Consider the following 6,610-nt stretch of genomic DNA (forward strand, 5'->3'; position numbering starts at 1 on the left):
CGGCCGCCGGGGCCCCATGGCGCTGCCCGGAGCCCCAGCGCCCCGCAGCCCCGCAGCCCGGCCCTGCACACGCACTCACACTCACGCTCGCACACACTCACGCTCTCCGCCCCCCTGCCCGCTCCCCCTCTCCGCGCCGTGCACACGCGTACACGGGGCGGCTTCGCCAACCTTAAAAAAAAAAAAAAAAAAAAAAAAAAACTTATACTTAAAAAAAAAAAAAAAAAAAAAAGAAGGCTTTTGGCGCCATATTAATGACGTACTTAAAATTTGCCATTTCTCCTGCGTCAAAAAGACGGCTCTTGCCCATCGCGGGGCGGGCGGGGGCCGCGGTGCGGAGCTGCTCCCTCCCTCCCTCCCGTACCCGCGGAGCAAAGTTCCGCGGCCGCGGGGCGTGGGAACCGCAGGGGGACGGGGGGGACGCGGAGCCTCCGCGCCGGCACCGCGGCAGCTCCGGCGGGGCGAGGAACGGCGGGGCTGGGGATGCGACCGCAACCGAAGAGCCCCCCCGACCCGTGTGTGTGTGTGTGTGTGTGTGTTCCCCCCAAAAAACTTGGCAGAGTTTCCGCGGAGAGGTGCGGAGCGGTGCGGCTGCCGCCCAGCTCCGCGCGGGGTGACCCTGCTGTGCGCTCCCCAAACGAGGGTTGTGGGCTCTGGAGGGTTCAGGGCTGCCTGTTGCCAGCTGTTTTCCGCAGGATTAAAAACAACGACAGCAGTGCTGTCGGGATAGAAACGGCTTCTTAAATTAAAATAATAGTAATAATAATTGGATGTACAGCATGCATCTTCCCCAACTCCCAGGGGCCCTACAGAAGTTGGCTTGCACTGTTTTAAACCATTGCTGCAGAAGATTAAAATTCAAGTTAAAGACTCTTTCAGTGACAATCTGCCATCATCTCTTACGATTCGTTAAGCTGGTCAGCCCTAAAACTGTGAATTACCGATTATAAGCCATTAGGAACCAGAGCTACAATAACCAGATGCTCCCCAACTTACATCCTTGTTCTGGCTCCTTATAAATTACCAAACTTGAATGAATTAGGCTGTAACTTTCTGCCTTGGCAGCCTGTGCTGGATGTTTTCTGAATGTTCAAGTCCTTTGGCACTTCCAAGGATGAAAGCAGAGTAGAAGAGCATCACTTTGGTCATTCTTGGGCTTGCTGTAGTTCTTAGGACTAGCATTGGAAATAGGGTCTTGAAATTTGGCATGGAGCAGCCTTTTATGGTCTTTTAGGTAAATCCACCCAAATTAGTCATGTTACTGGGTTTTGAAGAGCAGTTCACTACACAGCAATAAACATGCCCAGTTCTGGCAGCTGAAATATCTCAAAATGCTGCTCTTGGGACACCTGCTGCTTCAGGTGCTCAGAGCCCTCTCAGCAGCCCCCCAGGGAACAAGAAACATCAACTACTGGCTAAAAAGCATTTCCTGGGATTACAAGAGCAATGGGATTCATCAGCACAGCCTCTGAGTCCATGACAGGACTTCACCTACAGATCCCACCTTATCTATAGCACAGTCTGCCTTACAGAATATTGTGAAGGTGACTGTGTTACCTGGTCTGGACATCAGAAGTGTCCAAAGTGAGGCATTCCATACCAATTTCTGGATATTTTCTTGTGCACACATACTCTAATGCAGTTCTTAGTTACACGATCACAATCTGATTTCTCTGTGACACCTGCACACCACGGATCTGCTCTGTACATCAAAAAGAAAACAAATTTTGGCCGGATCCTCATCTTATCTACATAACCAGGCTGCCCAGGGAGCAATGCAAGGGCTGCAAGACACAGACAGACTGTGACAAAAGGATAAAACTCTCACAAAGAAGCAGATTGTTTCCGTGCCCTTGCCACAGGCTGTGTAACACTGCAAGTCATTAACCCAAACTTTTAGCTGCTGCTGGCTGTATTGCCCACACTGCAGGTGCATGGCTGGAAACCTTTAGCCTGAATTGCTGGCATCCATCTTTGTGCAGCTGGAAGCAGTGGGTGCTGTGCTTGCATGTATGAAGTGCTGGATCATGTTAAATGTTCTGAAAACGCAGACGTTACGCTTTTCAGATGAAGTACCCTGAATTAGTCAAAACTGACCTTAATCCATCCATGTGTCACTGACCCATCTTCAGAATGAGTGTTTGGGGAGGATTAATGAAGGTGCTGAAGCACTGAGGCAGTGTAGTGGAAAGTGCTATAGAAAAAGCCATGAGGAAATTAATAATTCTGTCATTTGAGGAACCTGCAGGTCCCTGCTCTGGTCCTGTACAGCATGCTACAGCCTTACCACCCTGTGGGCCATGTCTCCAGGATTTCTGGAGTACTCCTCTAAAGAAGGTCACAGCACGGCATGGCAGGTCCACAGCATGCCTAGTTGCAACCTCAATACATTTTTACCATCCAGAACGTGGGCACCTTGCTCTGCTTTGAAAACTGCACAGAGAAATATTGGAGCTGTATTTCCTATTGCTGTGAAATCCAAAAGTGGTCAGACATGTGGATAATGCACTGAATAATGTGCTCTGCCCAGGCTCATGTGCTGAACAATAGGCATTGCTGAGCCCCTCACTGACCATCCCACTGCACACACAGTGATGGAGAAGGAAAAGAGTGTCTGAACATGCAATTGAAGTCTTGTTCTGCTGCAAAAAAAGTGAATAGATGAGTTACACTGACAAGAGTTCGGACATTTCTGTGTTTTGAATGCTCCCTTTAATAGATTTTTGGCTACCATATATGCACGCTTAAACACAGCTTGTGTACAAATGCATAAACATGACACACACAGAGACAGCACCTGATGGATGGTTCTCCAGAAAGGTCATGTATATGTTATATACAACACTCAGTTTACATAGTATGACATTTATGTAACACTCATGAAGAGCTCTGACAGGGTGTTGTAGGGTGTTGTCAGTTGGCATTTGCTAAGAGAGGAAATAAATCTAATAATAAAAACAAAAAAAAAGCATTTTGGAAGAAACAATACTGCACAAATCCTTTAAAAGGACAGAATTGTCTGCACAACAAAGGCCTGGCTGATTGATGCTAAAATAAGCAGTTATGCAACAAGTAAGAAATATGATCTCCAGGGAAGAAACCAGCAAGGTTTTCTCTTTCATCTTCATTCACCAGTGCTTATTTCCACAAACCTGAAAGGAGAAATATAGGCAGCCTTTCGATGATGAGCATGCAAGTGGAATTAGCAGATGTTTTGAAGTGAAGGGCAGAGTCTCCCTGAGTTTTGTATGAGCTCTGCACAGTTAAATCTTATCACTTTACCCTGAGTCCTTCAAAATGCTTCAGAGCTGTCATTGTCATGTCAACCTCAGGGCTGCTTTCCCACCTTGGAGGAGCATCGTGCTGGAGTGATTAGGTGTGAATACCTGGATTTTAGGGGTGAATTGACTCACCTTAGAGCTACAGAAGTGTTGAAGCAACTTCGGGAGAATAAGCATATGAAGCAGTTCATCTTCAACACTAATTTAAAGAAGCTTCTCAGTAAGAGTTGAGACCAGTGAAAATCTCAGTACAGACAAGAGAGAGGAGGAAAGCCCAGCTGCCATGTTGACATTAAATTTGATTCCCATAGTACAGGAGAATCAGATGGATAGGATCGGTCTATGGGAGTGCCAGTAGTCCCCAAAGAGAGCAAAAATCCAATGTCATTTTGAAGATCTTTAGGGTTATTCTATTTCTGACATTAGCTAGTGAAAAAACCACGAGGGAAGCTCAGCTCTCCTGGCCCATTCCTACTGCACCACCCACCCAGCCCTGCTGCTGGGACCATCATGGAACAGGGAGCTGCTCCAGGGACAGAGAGTTCCTAGAGATCCCTCAGAAATACCACACTACTTGAAAACAGTACAGGAGACACACAGCTGCTAATTTACTGCTTTAGATGCCCTCTTTTGAGGCCTCTGGTAGCCAGAAGTCATCAAAATAGCCTCATGGCTACTTGGATTCCTTTCGAGGACCAGGACAGTGCACAGTCATTCCAGGAGGACAACACGAAGATGGTAAGAATCTTGCCACATCCATATCTCAGCTGGGGTCACCCAATATCCCAGCTAGAGTCAGGATATTTAGTTTTTATTAAAATATGTGTTAATTGGAGAGTAGTAAGCAGATACAGCAGAAGGAAAATAAACAAGCTCTGTTCTAAATTACAATAATAATCATTTGCATCTTTGAGAATGAACTAGGACAGATCAAGGGAGAGATGGCTGCTATGGTCATTATACAAACTAATCCCTTTTCTTTCTCATTCATTCTGCATAATTCTTTTCCTCACTGAAGCTAAGGAAAAACACTATACTTACAGGAGAAAAAATTTGATTTGGCAGATCAGTGGATAGTGAGATTTTGTTTGCAGTCTCAATTAACCTTCAGTAGCTGGAAATTTGGTATCAAAATAAACTGTAAATTTATTTTTTTTTTAAAAGTAGATATAGCATTACAAATGTCCATCCTCTGACAGATAGCTCAGTAATTCTCTGTATTCTAGCAACAGCTGCTTTAATATCTTTCAAAGAAATGGCAGCCTCACACTGTCTGAAGGGATTACCTTTAAGGAATGCATCTGTAAGTGGCTTTGTACAAAGATGCCTTCTTGTGGGGTTTGCACTACATTTTTTCTGCCAAATTTCAAGATTTCCTTTTTGTTGTTGTTGCTGTTGATTCTCCTGTTTCCTGTAAGTTTGCTGCTATTGCCCAATGCATCTAATACATCTCACATTTTATGCATTCCCCAGTCTGGAAGAGCTGGAGCTTTTAGAGGGCTCTTAAAGGTAGATTGGGGGAAATAAGGACCATCAGTAGTCGAGTGAACAGCTTCAGTGCCCTTCCTAGGACAGGAGAGCTGCTGTAGCTCCTTCTGCTTCTGAGCCATCCTTGGGCATCTCAGCAGACTCCCCTGCAACTCCCTCCCAGCTTCCTTTCCTTTGCTGCCTTTTCCCACTTTCCACATGCGGTGGTGAAGGGATAACACAACTCCCTGGACCACACAGCCCTTCAGATGAAGACATTTGACTACTACAGGCAAAACTCTGTGGTTCTGGGTGATGGATGGTGAAAATAGAAATAGATTTAGAATAATTCAGTTGGAAGGGACGTGCAAGGAACATGGAATTCAGCTGCCTCAGTAGCTCTGCTCCCCCTCATGCTATCCCACAGGCAGGAGACACCATTGTGAGCCCTTGTCCTGCCCATTTCCCACCCCACAACACAGGGAAGATCAGCCGAGGTGTAAATGCCATCGTGCTTTGTCCCTGGGCAGTCCAGCAGAGCTCTCCTCGTCCTGCAGCTATCCTGGTTTGGGAGGGAGGTTCACAGTCCAGTGCCAGTGTGTGTCTTCGCACAGATCCCACCACAGAACGTGCAATTACTCTCCCAATGAAAAAAAATAAAGGGAAATATTAATGATCCCAGTCACAACTCAATGCACCATTTGGGTGAATGGTACATATGCTAAACAATACATGCATCAGGACTGCATTAATCCACATTTTATATGGATTCCCTCTAGACATTCAGTTTATAACCAAGTTGGCTATTTCCCTGTATTTCTCTGGAGTTGGAGGGTGTGAAAAAGACATTTCCATTTCATTGACTAAGTTCCCAAGGGGAGAGTTTATGAAAGTGCAAGTGCATAATTTACTGCCTGACAGGATGAAGATGGTATCTGGTTTTTAAAAAATAGTGCACCCTGAAAAACAAAATTGCTAGAACAGACATTTGTTTTCCTTAAGTACCGTATTTTAGAAGCATTTAATTTAGCTTAGAAGCACCGTTAAAAATATATGCATTGTAAATTGCAGCTGTATAACACGATATTTATCAGATAATGTCACTGAATAGTCTCCTGTTGCAATATAAATGCCATGGCATTTATAGAAAATAAATGTTGAAGTAGCAAGCTTTCTTTTCAAAGTGGAAAACCATTATCTCATCCAAAAGTCATAAATAAAATTATGAAGGTTTGCTTACAGGGTTGGTTTTAACCATAGGGGGGCTGACATGGACACTCCATCAATGTTCCCATGCAGCAAACCAGGCTCAATGAGGGAAGCACGTGGAATGGGAAACAATGTCTCAGAAAGACCTGAGAGTAGCCAGAAGGACAAGTCAGCTGCTAATGCATTTAAGGAAAAGAGATAAAGGGGGAAAGTCAGGGATTTCTTGATATACAATTTAACATGATATTTATAATGAGATTCCTGCAGCACTCTCTTGGCTTCATTAATTTATCTTTCTGTGGTTCTGCTCCTTAACCACTTTTTGAATTGTTCACATGTAGTATTGGTTGCTTCTTTCTCTCTCTGTTTGCTCTCTCTGCATTTTTCTTTGGACAACCCAAATCCACTGATTCTCTTCAATGATCATAGTCACAGCAAATTATTGTTTATCTGCCTTTCCATGCTCACTTCTTTCACACTTTGGTCTGTCCTGTAACATCACACAGTCAGAGCTGAGGCTGGATGTGCTGAGCTGAGCCAAATCCCCCATTCTTCTCACCAAGTTCCTCCATCCATCCATCCATCCATCCATCCATCCATCCATCATCCATCCATCCATCCATCCATCATCCATCCATCCATCCATCATCCAT

General features: G+C 44.9%; 1 long non-coding RNA gene across 2 annotated transcripts in view; it reads right to left on the reverse strand.

The window, feature by feature from the left end:
• Positions 1-4,026: 4,026 nt before the first annotated feature.
• LOC107210715 overlaps positions 4,027-6,610 on the reverse strand; it is a 30,838-nt gene continuing 28,254 nt past the window's right edge. For both annotated transcript variants that reach the window (XR_002002251.2, XR_004499373.1), the window contains one exon: positions 4,027-5,386. This is a non-coding gene — a long non-coding RNA (uncharacterized LOC107210715). The remainder of the gene's footprint in view (positions 5,387-6,610) is intronic.

This window comes from Parus major, chromosome 13 (assembly GCF_001522545.3).
Source record: "Parus major isolate Abel chromosome 13, Parus_major1.1, whole genome shotgun sequence".
NCBI classification, from domain to species: Eukaryota; Metazoa; Chordata; class Aves; order Passeriformes; family Paridae; genus Parus; species Parus major.